We start from the raw sequence: 18,029 nt of genomic DNA on the forward strand, positions 1-18,029 counted from the left end.
CGGCGCATGTGGGGTGTGCTAGGGCAGCAGTGGGGTGGTAGGAGTGTGGGTGGCATGGGGCATGGGGTGGGGTGTAGGCTTAGTGGGTGGTGGTGTAGTGGGTGCATAGGCGGCGCAGGTGGAGTCAGGGGTGTGGGACAGGGTAGGCAGGGTCAAGGGGGGGGGCGGTGGGCAGGGAGATTTTGGGCCAGGGGTGGGTGATGGCTGGGGCGGGGGTGTGGTGGGTTGCGGGGGCGCAGGGCACTTGATGCTGGGCATGTGGGACAGGGTGGTTAGTGGTGGGGAGGTGGGGGAGAGGCGAGGAATTGATGGTGTCAGTGAGCTATCAGGTGAGACATGAGGCAGCGTGGCGGGAGGTGAGGTGGAGGCAGTGGGGGAAGGGGAGGGAGAGAGAGAGATGGCGAGGGGGAGATGTAGCGTTCGTAGGAGGTAGGGGGAAGCGGTGCGGGGGTAGTGGGTGGGGCGGGGCACGGGGCAGGGAGGTGGGAGTGTGAAAAGGGCATAAATGACAGTTTCTGAGAGTGCGGGAAGTGCCGTGATATTCGACTGTCACCTGGTAAGGGTTAGGGACACGGATGATGGTATGGGGCCACGTGAAGCGTGGCACGAGCTTGTGGGGAAGTGGGGAGCTGTACTATCATAACAGTGTTGCCTGGCTTGTAGGGGTTGGAGGCAGTGTTGGGGCAGAGGTCCAGGGTGTTTTGAAGGTGGGTTAGCTGTCATTTGAGATGATGTAGTGGGTCAGATGTGGGGGTAGAGGTGGGGGGTTGTAAGTGTTGCCGAAGGGGCAGGAGAAGAGGTGTTTCCCCAAACACTCACTCGTATGGCGAAATCCTGTCCTCTCGGGGGCAGGAGTTGATGCCCCATTGCACGATTTTTACATGGGCGGGCCAGTCATCGACTCTGGTGGCTTCTGTCTGGGTGCAGAGTTGATTCATCAACGTACGATGGCTTCGTTCGCAGATGGCATTTCCTTGGGGCCAGTAAGGGGACGAGTGCGAGATGTTATAGCCAAATATGTGGGCCAGCTCCTCCCAGATTTTGCTGGTGAACTCCGGTGCATTATCGGAGTGGATTGCCTGTGGGATACTGAAGTACAGAAATACTTGCCAAATCAGGGCGTCAGCTACTGTGACAGCGTGGTGTTCTTTCACCGGGCAGGCTATGATGAATTTGGAGTACGTATCAATGAACATGATCACGTACCGATAGCCTGATTTCGGGGGTAGAGGTCCCACTATGTCGATCACCAACAACGGCCAAGGTTTGTGGGCGGTAACATGTCCTGATGGGCCGGTAGTACAGGTGATGTCCTTACCAAGGGCGCATGTTCAGCAAGATTGGATAATCTCCTTGGCTAGGTGGAGGGATTGGGCACCCAGTAGGTGTCGTTAAAGACCTGCAGGAGTTTTTTTTGTGCCCAGGTGAATGCCGTTGTGAGTATGCAGGTGTTGGAGGGCTTTGAGGATGGTGTCAGCGACTAGGATGATATGCCCGGATCGAGTGAGCAGGTGGTCACCCTGTCAATACAGCTTCTTGAAGAAGTGCTGGGGGATCCAGCGGGGTCGTTCCTTACGATGCCACTGCCGGAGGAGGTCGGGTTCCAGCTGGGCAGCATTGATGGGGAGCCGGGAGAGAGCATCCGCATTGGTGTGAAGTTTGCTGGGGTGATACGAGATTTCATAGTTGAACTCCTCCAGGGTTTCGCGCCATCGGATGAGTTGGGCATTGTGGGTGTCAGACTGACGCAGCCATTGAGGGACTGGTGATCAGTGATGATAGTAACTTGAGTCCCTGATAGGTATGCCCAGAAGTGCTCGAGTGCCTAGATGATGCCCAGGCACTCCCTCTTGGTGGCGGCATAATTCTTTTCCGCTTGATTGAGGGTATGGCTGGCGCAGGCGATGATGGGCTTGCGGCCTTCTTGGACTTGTCCCAGCACAGCTCTGATCGCGATTAGGGAAATGTCAGTGTACAGTAGAGCCGGAATGGCAGGGCATAGTCAGGAAAGGCCACGACTGGGGCGGAAACGAGCTTATCCTTAAGTTGTTGGAAGGCGGCTCATCTCTCATCCGTCCAGACAGACGGTTCTCCCATATGGGTCAGGTCGTGGAGTGGCTGGACGATGAGTGAACGCCTTCACAAAACGGCGGTAATAGGACATCAGGCCGAGGAAGGCTCAAATTCCATGAATGTCTTGTGGTGGGGGTATGTCTGCGATGGTGCGGAGCTTGTCTGGGTTGGGAGATATGCCAACCTGGGAGATGACGTGTTCCAGGAATGAGATGGTTCTGGCTGCCAGAACGCATTTGGAGAGCCGGAGTTTGAGGCATGCCTGTCAGATTCTGGTGAAAACCCGGCAGAGGGGCTGCAGGTGGTCAGCCCAGGTCTGGCTGAAGACGATGATGTCATCGAAGTAAGCGAGACAGATCTCCCATGTGAGGCCGCTGAGGATGGATTCCATTAGTCTTGAGAAGGTGGCGGGGACATTACAGAGGCCGAAGGGTAAAACATTAAATTCATAATGTTTCCCATTGCTGGTCGAGAAAGCGGTTTTGCCTCCGTCCTTCGGTCGCACTGGGACCTGCCAATACCCTGACTGGAGGTCAAGGATGGAGAACCAGCAGGTGGCGTATAGGGAATCTAGGGAGTTGTCTATGCGCGGGAGTGGAGTAGCGTCCTTGGTGGTCACGTCGTTAAGCCGGCAGTAATCGACGCAGAACCGCATCGTGCCATCCTTTTTCTTCACGAGGATGACAGGGGAGGGCCAGGGGCTGGTGGAGGGGGAGACGACTCTGGCTTCAATCATCTCCTGTGCGTGGTGGTCTTCCTTTTCCCGCTGTTTGGGGTTCTTCTGCCGGGATGGCTGTCGGGTCGGTGGGCCTGTCTTGTGAATCTAGTGAGCCAGGTAGGTGGTGTGTCCAATATTGGCAGGTCCCGCCATGAACAGATCCTGGAAATCCAGGAGGCAGCGGAGGGTGTCTGATTGGCGAGCGGAGAGATGGTAGGGGATGGGGGGGGAGGGGGAAGGGGAGGGGACACGGGGCTCAGCTTCCTTCATCTCTCCGATTATAAGCCCTTTAGGGAAAGCGAGGGGCGAGGGGGCAAAGCTGGCAATTCGAACTGCCGTGTGATGAGGGGGGAAGGAAGGTTGGAGGCAGGAGGCAGTCTGAGAGGGTTCCAGGCGGCAGGAGTGGGGAGAACAGGATGGAGGTACCTGAGGTCTGGTTAAGGGGCACCCAGGCTTTGTGGTGGGGGGGAATGGTGACAGTGGAGGAAATGGTGGTGGGAAAAGAGGGGGGGGGAGGGAAGGGAGGTCGGGGGGGAGAAAGGGGGGGGCATGGAATCTTCCGGCTGGGGCCATGGTGTGCAGGTGCAGATGGCCTGAGTGGGGTGGGGGGGGGGGTCGGGTGATTTCCGGAACTGGAGCTGTCTGTTGTGGCAATCAATGGTGGCTCCTAACTTCTGCAACAGGTCCAGCCCCAGATATCCATCGTAATTGCGGCAGGAAGAGTTGAATACAATGAACTTATGCTGTGTCAACGCCGGCTGATGGGTGTCGATGCGCAGGGCCCGTGTTTCCCCACGGATCGGCTGGGGGCCATCCCCCGTGTCCACAAGGTGAGTAGCCGTTGGGAATAGCGGGCCAAAAGTCAACTTGCGACGGGAGAACTAGTGGCTATACAGGCAGGATCTGGCCGCATTGACCAGAAGTGTGGCTTTCATCTCGTTCAGCTTCATCTTGCGGTAAACTGGGGGGCGGTATTTGGGGGAAGTGGCCCCTGCCACCGTGGGAAGGTGCAGGGGTGGTCCTAAAAATCCAACTGCCGGGGGCCTCCTTCTTCTTCCTCCGGCTCCTGTTCCCTGGGTTCGGTCTCTTCCGCGGGTGCAGGTTCGTCCTCTGGTTCCTCGTTCTCTAGAGAGGAAATTTTACGTTGGCCTGGGGTGGTGGTTTTCCATCTGGCAGCTTTTAATTGGTCCCTGATATCGTGCAGTGGGCACCTGGAGCTGCAAGCAGAGAACTCCCAGGGATTCACCAGAATGAGGTTCGGGTTCTCCCTGTGACTGGGGTGCCGGTGGGTAGGGTGTGCCCTAGGCCGTCTGGGTGCTGGGGTGGGGTTTGTGCAGGGCATAGGCAGATGTGGCTTGACTGGGGGAGTGGGAAACTTTTTTACCACGTTGATTTGCTGGGGTGCAGGGCGGGAGGTCAGGAGGTGGCGTATCAGTTGGATATTCTTATCCATGTCTCCAGTAGGGTCATGGATTGTAAAGTGCTCCTTGACCATGCTGGGGAGCACTCTCAGGAGAGTATTAAAGGTGTGTTGCTCTCGGGTTTCATCATCTGCCTCTGGGTGGGCAGTGGTGACCAGGCGTCTTGCCTGGATTAGGGTATCATCCAAATTGCCATCAAAGGTTAGGCTATCCAATTGGGATAGTGCCACCACTTTACTAAGTGATGGAGTGATGGCTTGAATCACGAGTTTCGTGAAATTCTGCCAGGTGAGCCCCGGAATGATCTTGGGTGCTATATTTGCTGCCGCTTTGCCCAGTAGCGGGAGTGTGAATGCAATTTTTTGCTTGTCATCCTTGAACCCGATATCTAGCAAAGGTTTAATAATTGCCAGGTACTGTATGTGTGAATATCATACTGTTCAGGGTCGAATTTAGGTATTTGCACATGCGGTTTGGTTGCCATTTTTCCGGTATTTCTTGATTACCTCTTTCGTATGCCCGGGTCAAGAACCACTGCTGTCCACCAGTGTAATGCTAGGTGTTTTCAGGTCGGCTTCCCGTCCCTCTAACGCCTAGTGTGCAGCTGGGTTCTCTTTCTAGACCGGAGCTTAGACAAACAGGAGAGAGGCGGGACACAAAAACTCAAGGTAACAATCTTACATGTGTGTTACTAAATTCTACAGCGGAACGGGTAGATGTCACAAATACAGATATACTGGACAATTATAATTCTTAGGCCTAAATATGGTTTGTTAGTATCGCGCAGGATACTACTCAGGTCAGGGTCGGGTAAGGTGAATAACACTTAGGGCAGACGGGTTATGCACTATGATTGCAGGAAGTCCAAGTTCTATATATTGGTGGAATTGGTGGCACTATTTCACTGTGGGTAATTATTACTTTAACACTGGGGCCTGTGTATGATCTTAGTGTGATGTGGCGTTACTATTTGGTAGCGTGTTCACTGTGCTAGACCCGTATTTCACTGCCTTGCCGTGTTCACTGTTTCACTGTTACCTTGCTTATTCCACCACTCATGTATAGTCACTGATGCTTATCTCACTGACTTCCTTTATACTGTTAATTCACTGTTCTGCCTTTACTTCACTGTGTCACGGACATTGTGCTTTCACTGTCACTCCTTTTGGGTCTTGGGGTCGTGGCGGTCAGGTGCAAGGGCGGTGGAGGTGACTCAGCCTCACTACTGATGGGGCTGGGTTCCGCCGGGGGCCTTTGTGTTCAGGGGCCACGGGATCACTCATAGGGGCGTCCTTTCTTGTCTGGGCCTGCTGGTGGCGAAGGATCCCGCACTTTCGGGGCTTGAGGCGGGAGTCTGGCCCTCGGGGCTGGGGCCGAATAGCTGCCTGAGCTTCTCACTCAGGCGCCTGACGGAGGATGAAGATCTCCGGCGTCTTGGTGTAGGGAGGTCCCGCCCGGGGGTCCTGGTGGTGGTCTGAAGGTCCCAAGGGCTGCGGTCCTCGGTGTTCGGGGACGCCGTCAGGAGGGGGCTGTGGTGTCGGCCTACGTCGGGGCCCGTCAGGTGAGCCCTCTCAGGATCCGGCTGCAGGGAGAAGAGCCCGGTGGTAGTCATGGGGCCTCTCCAGTACTTCTCCAGGCAGAGGGCTCTTTCTGGGTCATAGGTTGGTGGGCAGGAGTCAGCACCTGACTGAGGAGCGGCTACCAGCCGTCTCCTACCATAGGGCCCGGCTATTGGCCGTGGACTTCTAGGGGCGCAGCTACCGGCTGTTGCTAAGACCCGGCTACTGGCCGTGGCCTGGGGGAGGGAGTGGCTACAGGTTGACTCAGGGACACCTTCAGAGCAGCTACCGGCTGTCTCCTGGTTGCTTCTGAAGCGGCTGCAGGCCGTCTCTCGAGGGGCACCTTCAGAGCGGCTACCGGCCGTCTCCTGACAAAGGCAGGAGCGGCTACCGGCTATCTCCTGGTTACCTCCAGAGCAGCTGCAGGCCATCTCCTGTAGGAGGGTCGAGCGGCTACAGGCCGTCTTGTTAGGGGTACCTTCAGAGCGGCTTCTGGCCATCTCCTGACGAAGGCGGAAGCGGCTACAGGCCGTCTCCTGTTTGCCTCCAGAGCGGCTGCAGGCTGTCTCCTGTAGGAGGGTTGAGCGGCTACCGGCTGTCTCAGAGGTGCTGGCTGGAGTAACAGCTCCATCCAGTGGTTGTTGGTGGTCAGCTCACCCGGAAGGTAGTCTCGTATTCCTGTTATAGTGGCGGCGGGCGAGCTCCAGGTCATAGGGGCACGCAGCCCGGGCGGACTTATGTCCTTATCGCCCGAAGGCCAGGCGCGCTGTATATGCTCCTCAGTGGGCTCCTTCTGGGGGTGTTGAGTTGACCTCAGTGACTTTATACTGCATTTTACATAGCTTATAAGGCAAGAGGGTCGTCCAAGTCCAGCTCGTCATCGAGTAATGGAAGGTAAATAATTGTATTTTTTATAATTATTAAAAATGCATTTGTGATGGGGGTCAGGTGCTTAGGCATGCCCTAAAGGCCTAAGTCTTACACTTACTAATTGGACTGCTTCTTTATACCTGAACTTGAAATTATAGTGGTGCTTTCATAGTTATCCAGAAAACAGGTGGGTGCCCATCAGCTTAAAAAGGTTGGGAACCCCTGCTTTACACTGTATCATTCACAGCCCAAACACCTCTACAAGCAACAAACTGGAAATTTCTCACATCCCGCCACTGCATCTATTGTGGACCCATATATTATATAGTAAGTTGTACACGGGACTGAAATTCACCCAATCCCCTTTTTACATACAGCACAGGGTCACGCACCTTGTTCCATTATATTACCTCCCACACACCTACTGACCATGACCTTTGTTTTGCCAGTAACTTTCAGTCCCTTTGTTTCCATCCCTTCCCGCACCTTGTAGAACTTCCCCCTGGTCTCATGCATGCATTCAGCAATCAGAATTTAATTATCAGCATATAATACCTACCAAGGTATCCCACTCTTGACAGTGCATCATGTGCCAGCATGAACAGCAATGGGCTCATCTTGGAACCCTGATGCAATCAGTAACAATGACAAAATTATTTAACTTCCTACACTCTTCCAGATACAGCTGTCCCTTTGTTCAATGTCATCAGCCTGATGGTCCATTCAACAACACACAGCTTTCATACAGCCCATTTTTACTTCCACACTTAGGACTATCAAATGTTCCTTCTATAAAATCCACAAATTCAGTACAGTTTTCTGTTATCTGTGGTATTTCTCTTGCAGCAATCATACAATGAATACTGCCTTAGTTGTGCCTCTCCTGACCTAAAACCAAACTGTATTTCATTTATACTCACATCAAGGAACCTATGAGATGGTGTAAACAAACACAGTTGTCACTACAGTGCACCCCTGAGACTGATAGGGGTTAACATCCGCTAAACTCCATGAATACTCTGAACCGTGAAGATTCATAAGAACTAAATTTACTCCATGGTTTTAACATAAGTGTACTGAAACCATCTGCATTCCTTATGTTAAACACACATAAATTAACAACTTTGGAGCTCTAAGTAACAACTTAAAGGCTCTTCGTTTTGCCAAAACACTAAGTATATGGCAGGACATGTATCTGTACAGTACAGTAAAAAATTAATGGTTGTTATAAAAATTACAGTACAGGTACTGTACAATATACAATAAACATGACTAGTATTTGTGTACTAGTACTCACTACTCCAATGCTGTTTCCTCATTTTCTTCTTCCCTTCTCCTTTCCTTCTTTCTTCCTGTCAGCTCTTCCTTTGTTGTTAGTGTTTCTGATGGTGATATGATGATGATGATAATGTCAATGAGATGGTAAGTTAACACTGATTGGCAAATGAAGACTTTAAGACAAGAAGATGGATGGAGACCAATGCCTAGTATGGTAAGAGCAAATGTAAGTCGAGAGATATTTGCAAAGCAGCAGTAAACCCTACTGCACCACATATCACAGTTTAAAAGTCACACCTGCAAACCAGCAAATAAATGAAACTGTGAATTATAGATCTGCACATTTTAAGAGTATACTATAGAGTGAGAATGGCAAGAAAAGACTGGTACCTAAAGACAGATGTTCAAGCACCATAAGTCTTAAAAGTGAAATAACTAACAACTGTAGTAGTGCATGTAGCTCGCACAATGCACATACTGTGCAATAAACAGCATAAGAGTAATGGTGAAAAATTAAATGTCAAATTTGCTTGCTTTATTGAACAAAATAATCAGTAGTGTATACACAGTGTTGCAGTTTAAGATACTAGTATATCCTAAAAGCATATTGCATTATTACATATCGCACACTAGGCAAGAGCTCAGGATACTACGGCTGAATGATGCACGTAGGAAAGACAATAACCACTGCTGAAACCCTCCAATGTCACAAGGATATTCATCATCATCACCATCATCCAGACCTCCTTTCCCACCCTAGGGCAGGGTGAGGAGTAGCAATGTCCAGACAGCCCAAATTTGCCCAATCCAATGGGCCACATGTCCATTCACTCATCATTCAAGCCCCCGGAATCCTGGCTCTATCGGATATGCCAAAAACATTCACCACATTCTGTAGCTTCACATAAACATATCTGATTGAGTCAATCTGGACACTGCTGCAAACTAGACAGTTATCTTGCACAAAGTGCATTTCCTTTATATCATAAACAATCTTTAGGTAAGGCTTTGCAACCAAGCAATAATGGAGGACTTGCTGTGTGCATGTCGAAATGTCAATGGCTGTCTGGTGTTTAACACAAAATCTTTACTGTTATTTATATTGTACCAAATACAGTATACCTCTTTTCACCAACTACATATCTACTTCAAGCATTGTTCTGTATAGCCCAGACTTCTGCCAAGGCTGACATTTATCACAATTAGTATAAATTGGTTTAGTTTTGTTCTTTATACTTTGTGAGTAGCCTACAAATATATTAAAGCTTCTTTGCTTCTTTATGCTCACACTGAAGTCATACACAGTTTCTATGCTAGTTGGAAAAACGCATATAACATAGGGCAAAAATTATAATTTGCTGTTTATAAACATAAAGTACCAATAAATGTATGAACACTTCAGATTTCAGATTTCAGAGTATGCTAATGCTCAAAAACTTTGCATTTCATTATCAATAATAATCACTTCTTTATTCTCAACCAACTATGGCAATAAAACAATATGAATGTCAAACACAGACTGGATAAGTGCAATAACATACAATATCTGGCATAACAAGACTTAAGCACTGTAGTTTACAGAACATGAAACACAAACATTATTATTTGTGTGAGATGACTTTGGGTCAGAATCTTGGTGGCTGTATAAATACCTTTTAAAATACGACCTTCATTTTTAAAAAATAAACTTTTTCATTATGACGTAAACTAGATGTATGCATGCATAAGACTAATATGCTTGAACTGCTGTGTTACTGATATCAAATTACGTATCATTCACCTACATCACCATTATCACCATCATAACTCTCTTTCCCACCTAGCCTGCCAGGGGTGGGAGGAATCCATAAACAGGAATAGTTCCAAGTACAAAAATTAAGAGAACTTTCAACAGAGTGCCCAGTTAACATGAGCCACACATCCACCCACTCATCATTCAAGCTCTGACAGTTCTTGGCTCCACCTCACAGTCCAAACAATTCACGCAAAACTGTGCTACTGTACATAACAGCTAGGGGATTGAGCTGTTTGAAAGTAATCATTATCCAGACCCTCCATATCCAGACATGCTCCGTTTCTGAACGTTAGGCCTTGGCTCTATTATGGCAGTATCCGGATTCCTTTGTCCGTATCCGAACATAAAATTTCCGACATCACCGGCTGGGCGGCCTACAAATTTAAAAAATCAGTTGGGGGGGGGGTGGCCTTTCTGGCCACACACAGGTAATAGACCACAATCTACCAGCTGAGTAAAAATGGCCGTCTGCCTCCTCACTGAACAGTCAAAAGTCCCCCGACCGCCCAGATCACTCTGATGTTCTCGGGCCACAAGTGAGTAATACAGACCCTAACCCACAAGCTGAGCAAAAATGGCCATCCACCTTGTCACCAAACAGTCAAAGTTCCCCAGCCACCTGGATCGCTTGGATGCTTCTAGCTGCCCGCAAGTGATACAGACCCTGACCCACAAGCTGAGCAAAAATGACTGTCCACTTTCTTACCGAATGGTCAAAGTCCCCTGGCCGGCTGGACCACTCAGACGCTTCCAGGCACGCGTGGCTGTCTGCCTCCCTACCAAATAGTCAAAGTCACCTGGCCAGTTGGATTACTCGGACGCTTCCTGAGGCCATGATGTATGGTGGATCCAGTGTTGCAACATTTGCCTAGCCTAGCAAATGATCCTTGCACTCATAGGTCACTTTGGCGCATTTTACTTGTGTGCTCATAACCAAGCGTGGGTACAGACATGGCAACGCTGTCTTCGCATAGCAGTACTGCGCCTCAGTTCCCGCCTTTGTCTATGTCGAGTGTGGATGTGCTTGGCTGAGTTGTAACCATGGCAGCTTCTATTGTTGCATTTGTGGTGGTTCCCTACCTTCTCCAGGCTTTGATTTTCCTCTGGGGCATTCTTATGTGTGATGATGGCCCCACCACCACCCAAGAAACAAAAGAAGAAGGCTTTTACTCTGGAGAAGAAGTGTGAGATATTAAGCAAAGATGATGTGAGCTGGACCACTTCACACATTTTGTGGGAATATGATCTGGCATTTGATATTTGTTAAGTGATTTTGTTAGCCCCTAGGCCACATGGAATTACTGTTCACCTCCCTCCCTCTTGAGGACAGGGTCCACCTGGCCAAGCTGAGATGTGGGCATCATCCAGCCCTCATGAGTTATCAGAAGAGGCTGGATGACTCCGTCGCTGATGCCTGTCCTTGATGCAACACAGTACTGCATACTATTAAGCACATAATGAAAAACTGCATTGCACACAACTGCCTTCACCAACAACACCACATACACTCCTTGAGAGCTCTGTGGGAAAACCTGGTCTTGGCAGTGGCCTTCCTTAGGGACTCAGGGCTGTTCGGCCAGACTGCCTAGGGACAACTACTACTGTTCACCTGCTGGTGGCTGGCGGGTTACGACACCTGTCGGCCATTCACTGGGTGGTAAGTACTGTAGAGTACACTACATGATTAAAATTCTTTTTGTAACCTTTATCTTTATTTATTTATTTGTGGGTTTTTATTATTTAGGCACCATTTTCTTAGTGTCTAGCATTATATCAGATATTCCTATATGTGTTTTGATGTTTAAATAGCTGAAACACCAAAGAAAAAACTGCCACAGTTAGGAAGGGTACTGTGCATATAGGTTGGGTATAGGTAGGTAGGGTATTCCTCTGTATCTGGATTTCGTCCATAGCCAGACATACTGATGGCTCTATTAAGTTGGATAATCGAGGGATTGCTGTAATTCATATACAGGTACAGGGAGATCCCAAAGATACGAGCAGTTAGGTTCCATTTGCCATAGTCGTATAATGAATTCTCATATAACGAAACACGTAACTAATGGTAAAATACTGGTTAGGTTCAAGGACCCCATCAAAGTAAGTTTTCAAGCTAAAATATGCAACACCAAATGCAACAAACATATCTATATTACTGAACTGTAGAGAAAGCAACCTGAAAGAGCCAATAGTATGCAAATAACATGACTGCACATTGATTAAACATATATAAAACATGCATAACACTCATCTATAGGTGGTAATGTTGTGTTGAAGGTGGGAAGCTGGCCTGGCTGTTGCCAGGCATGTTAAAATTATCGCCTTTTGATCAAAATTATCTACTCATAAACAAAGACATTTCTTCACATAAATCCGTAATTACTGTGGAATTTATATATTTATATGTGGTGATTAATTAATGTTATTGAATTAGTTTAACTGTTAAGTACCTACCAGATAATAATACTGGTTATCATAAGAGTTACTAAATCCTACTGTTGTTCTAGTCTTACAGTAGACTTCTTAATTTTGCAATCCCCGATTTATTTTTCAGATTATGAAATTATGAAAGTTATCGCATTATTGCATGCATGCTATCACATATCGTAAAGTGTGCCAAAATATCGCATTTTGCGATAATTATCGCACATCTGGCAACGCTGCACCTGAACAGTCCTGCTATTTCAATCCGTGGTTGAGAGAAAACGGCGGTGACTGCGTTTGCTGGGATGACTGAGTTACAATCCTAACACCTCACCCCAGACTGAATGTCCTATCATAGGATTTTTGAGATCGCATATAAAAAATAGTCCCTAATTTACCCAGGTCGTATCATCAGTTTCTCATATATCGAGTGGTCATATAACAGGACCTACCTGTACCTCTACAATATGTACAAATTCATATTATTCACAAAGCTTTTTCATTTTATTATTGTCATCTCCTGATGATTTTATTATGCTTAGAATATGATTTTCCAAATGGAAAGATTGTCAGATAAAACAAAAGTGATGGTATCTAGGGCTGGTGGTGGTACTGTCAAAGAAGAGGGAGAATGGCCATGCGCGATTTGCCACAAGGGTGTGGGAAGTTATTCCATCTTCTGCAAAGTCTGATTAGTGGGTGCATAAGAGATGTAGTGGTATTAGAGGCAGACTGCAAGATAATGCTGATTTCATGTGTACGGTGTGTCAGGGCGAGCAAGTGGAGATTGTCAGGCATAAAAGGACTGAACTTGCTGGTGAGTCTCTTGGGTGTGTAGAAGAGTGTTGGTATTTGGGAGACATGTTAAATGCTGGAGGTGCCGCAGGAGCTAGCTCTATGACTAGAGTGAGGAGTGGTTGGAAGAAGTTCAGGGAACTGTTGCCTCTCCTGACATTGAGAGGACTCTTCCCTCATGCTCAGGGATCTTTGTATGCAGCATGTTAGGAGTGTAATACTGTATGGTAGCGAGACATGGGCAGCAGAGGAAGAGGATATTCGCAGGCTAAGACGTACATGAATGACAATGATTGGGAGGATGTGCAGTGTGTCCCTGAGTGCGAGGCTTGGGAAGGCCAGTTTTACGATGGAAGAGTTGAGGGGTAGGATAGGACGAGTGTATTGGTGTTGCAATGAGGAGTGATAAACTGAGATGGTGTGGGAATGTGGAGAGGGTGGGGATGATAACTGGGTGCAGAAATTGAGAAGTGTTAATGTTTGGGGTATTGTTGCGAGAGGTAGACTGAAAAAGACCTGGGATAAGGCCACTGTGACCTCAGCGATAAGGGACTGAATAGAAAAGCTGCCAGAGGTAGAGCAGCATGGACAGCTGCCATTTGATGACCAAGGCAGACACATGCATGCATGTTGGAACCTTTAAAAATGAACTAATGAACAAAAGGTTAGTATTACCTTAACCCATTGCGTTCAGCGTTTATTTCCGCTGGCCCATCCCCCAGCTGGGGATTTCTGGATAATCACCATTTTTTAAAAACCATAATACAGTAGTCCTTTTAAGACATGGACACCCAAGTCCTGGACATTTTGGGCTTGGGTCCATTAGTCCTAGTCTCGGATTATTCCCAAGATATCTGGACATCTGGGGGGGGGGGGGAGCCAGTATGTGTTCGTCCCTACTCTAAATTTGTTGCATGGTGATGAACGGCTGTGTTTTGGCATGCAATTCAGGCAACGTCCACTACTGTGCCCCTCCATCCTCCCCATTTCCCTCCTACCTACTGTCGTGGCTGCACACTCGTCAGCATGGCTGCCCACGTGCTCGCTTTTGTGGTGGTGCCCTACCTGCAATACCTCGCCACTAGACCACATGGGAATTTACAGTGTTGTGCAATGTTAAGAAATTAAAATTCAGAGTGCAAAGGATTAAGTGCAGAGTGCAACACTGGCGTGTTGCGACTGGCATGGCACAAGTAAGAACAGAATGTGCAGTGTTAAACAATTCACAGTGCAAAAGATTAAGTGCAGCGCCAACACTGGATTGCTATACGTGCTTCAAGTGCACCTTCACCACTGTCAGAGCCATAGAGGCGGGTGGTTAATCTTTGCGACGGCGGCGGATGTGTCATAAGTACACCGTACACTGCCAAATATTCTCCTTACTCACTTCTAATTTCTCATTCTTTGGTTCCTTTTCGTTTATTTTATGGTTCTGACCCTTATTTGTGTGAGTAGGGTCTTAAATAGGTGCTGTGCATGTCCAGTAGGGAGTTACTTAGGTGGTTTTCAATGTTAGGTTGGGCTGGGGTCTATAAGTACCTGTCCAGGGGCATTTTTCCCAAGTCCCGGACAAGACCAAGTCTCAGACGTTGCTTGGGCTCTATTACGTCAGATCTTGGAGGGATTACTGTATCTTAGCTAAGATGCAGCCAAAAATAAAAAAATTAAGTGTCACAATACTCACTAATCCTTTGACTTCAAGCTGATGGCCTCAGAGTGTCCTGGTAGTGTGTAGAATCAGAGAGAGAGCCTTTGGAAGTGGGGGAACTTTTCATGTTTTTGTGGCTGTGTTCGTATGCGTGGCACAAGTAAGGCTTATACTAGCCCTCCTTAATAAATAAATACTTTCAGAATACCACAATCAACCACAAACACCATTTCCTTGTAGGTTTCCAGAAGTGTGGTGTGAGCAGGGGAGTGAGGTCACCATGGCAACGACCTTGAGGCAGTCTGGCCAACATCTCACCAGACACAGGGAAAACTTTTTTGCGTAGGTCTTTCCATGACTGAGGTAGCAGGCAGCTGAAGCATGACTGGGATGCGTGCAGGAGGGCTGCCAATGTTTGATTCTGGTAGTAACTGCCTGCGAAATATTCAAACATTGCCGCAAAACACTAGATCATGTATACATGCTACCCAGACATCTCTAGGCAGTCATCCATACATGACACCTGGATGCCATGGGTTAATAACTCCTTCAATACAAGAGGACTTTCCTAACTTGAATAATAGTGTGTGGTAGCAGCAAGAGTATATTGTACAAAATAGGAAACTGCCCACACTCAAGAGGTTAACACGTGTGGGGGATATCAAACACATGGTTAGCTTCTCACCTAGATACAACATTTCTGCCTTATTATAGTGCATTTGCTCTAACCTGACAATGATTCCTGACCCACTTCCACTTGGCTGACAGCCAGTTGTAGTTAGATAGGATGATTGATTTTTATTTAGTTACCAAGGAGAATCATTTTGGATAATTAACCCAATAGCTGCAACATGCTTCATATGATGGAAAACTTGTAGCTGCAACATACATCATGTAAGCAAGTTTTTTTTTTTTTAATGGGTGTGCTACATATTTTTCCCATGTGTCCTCTAATGCTGTTCGGCATCTCAGCTGAGCTATTTCCGTCACCAACCACGCATCCTCTGTACCTCCCTAGCCAGTATGGAGGGCAGAGGTCAGTCACTGCCACAGGACCCAAAACCCTCCACTTCTGGTGGTGCAAGATGTAGGATTACTTTTAGGAAAACCATACCTATGAAACAGAAGCAAACAGAGGATGATTCTAGCAGCAGTAGTGATGAACAAATTGTGGCAGTCAAAAGAAAGTGGCAAAAATATATTTGAGAAAAATATTTTCTCCCATTTTTTTTGCATGTGGGGGACAAGACCAGGAAACCTAATGCCGCAATTGTCGAGTTAAGAGTCATTCAAGAAGCAAGAGTGGCCCAGTTCAATCAGATGCAAATAAACTGACAACAGGAAAAACTGAATGCCAAACAGAAACCATGCAAAGAACCTGGCAGAATAGGGATCACTTTCAATATGCATTTACATACAAATTTTGTTTCTGCAAATGCCATTACTGTTCTATACTACTGTGAATGAATGAAGTGTGGCAGTTGGCTTGCACATGCCTGACACTAATGGGCAGCTTATCTATACATGTTAAGTTGTATTTTACACTTTATTAAACCACTGTGGCATAAACAAGTATACAGTGAATTCTAAGTTACCTTTTATGATGCTCTCTCTCACTCTTACTATAGCCCACAGTCAGTTTAGAGAAGAACTGCATACTAAAGCTTCATTGGTACCTGTGAATGAATGAATGAGTTTCTCTCAACTTACAGTACAGAAGGGCCACACTGATAGCGACACTTAATCTGGCGCTAAAGTCGCTATTCATGAAACAGCTATCTGTGGGGCAAACATCTTACATAAATGAATCAAATTAGTCTGGGGCTTTTTCAGTTACATCCCTATAGTCCTTCATTAACCATATATATCAAGTAGAATTTTGACAATATTAAAAGTATCATATATTAAACAAGAAGGTTAAACAAACTTACTTTTTATTAGTTTTGAGTTCTGGTTATTGAACGCTGAGTGTCCTGGTACGGCCTACTGGTGGCTTTCGTCTTGCTCATGGTTTACCATTCATTCATTCATCATCCAATCCTATGTTGCCCCATGAGAAGCATAGGAGCCCGAGGCTAGGCAAGTTGGTCATGACATTTGAAATGAGAGTGACCAGCCTCACTCATTCCTGACTGGCACTTCCTGACTGGCATTACGTGAGCAATAAACCCTAACCATCCCTTTGATATAAACCTACACAGGCTCAATCTGACTGAAATGCTGTAATTACCCACTAAACCACCAGGCACCAAAATCTGGTTATATGGTTACCATCCAGCATAGTAAATGGTTTCCCCGTGTACAGGGAACCATTTGGCTTGTCACTCAATGCAGAGTCACCCACAGGCAGAAGGAAAAGGAAAGAATGAAGGAAAGAAAGACACAAGAGGGAGTGTAAAGTCACCTGTAGGCAGAAGGACGAGGAAAGAATGAAGGAAAGAATGACAGAAGAGGATGGAAGGAAAGAAAGATGGAGGAGAGGAAAGGGCACACACCCGAGAGCAGCACTACATCGAGTGAATGGATGGTGAGTGTCCCCATCATGGTTTACCAAACATATATTCTCTAGGCTTTTTTTTTTTTATATATATATTTTTTTTTCCACCTCCTCCTTTCTCCAGCCTTTTGTACAGACTGCCACACCATTTTGCCCACCAGTCGGACCCATGGCAGAAATGGATGCCCCTATACAGTATTGAGCATGTAATCACTGTAAAGGTGGCCTTGGGGGGGGGGGGGGAATCAACAATGGGATGGAATGGCATCCTGCGACAAGTGACAATCGCCTTGCACTCAATGTCAGGGTTGCCAGGGTCCTGACCCTGGCAACTCTGCCTGCCAGCCTGCTCTTCTCTGGCGGCCTGTCTATCCACAAAGCATGTCTTGCTATGAGATCGTTTCTATCCAGTTGCTATCTGTGAAATTGCTAAGCAAAATAACGCTATCAGCGCGGCCTTACTGTATAATTGCACCGAAAAAGTTGTAATGTACTACAAAATCCCTGACTAATAAACAGAGACTGCCTGTGCTGAACAGTGTAATATCACTACACTCACATTTCTGTCACATGTTCAGTGTTAAATGAAATGGACAAAGTTCTCTATAACATTTTTTCTCTAACCCATGCTTAATGCAGGAAATGGTGGTCAAGCACAGAATGCACATTGTACCTGGTTCATGGGGTGGAGGGCTGAGGTTGTAATCTGCCCTGTTTCTTATCAATTACCATCATCACCCTGAGCCTGTTTCATAACTTCCCATGGGATAATGAATCAAAGTGTAGGGAAATCTTGCCATATTCCCTCTCCTTGGCAAAGGAGTCATCACATCTCTGGACAGATACACTGAAGTGGTTTTTCTTTAAATAACCTCAGTTATGATAAACTTTAGTTACTGTGTATTCATTAGCTTGACATTTTTTTTGTTTAATCAACACATGAAATGTTGG

The sequence above is a fragment of the Coenobita brevimanus genome, chromosome 60 (assembly GCF_032717465.1).
Source record: "Coenobita brevimanus isolate Jiangsu-jjx chromosome 60, ASM3271746v2, whole genome shotgun sequence".
Taxonomy (NCBI): domain Eukaryota; kingdom Metazoa; phylum Arthropoda; class Malacostraca; order Decapoda; family Coenobitidae; genus Coenobita; species Coenobita brevimanus.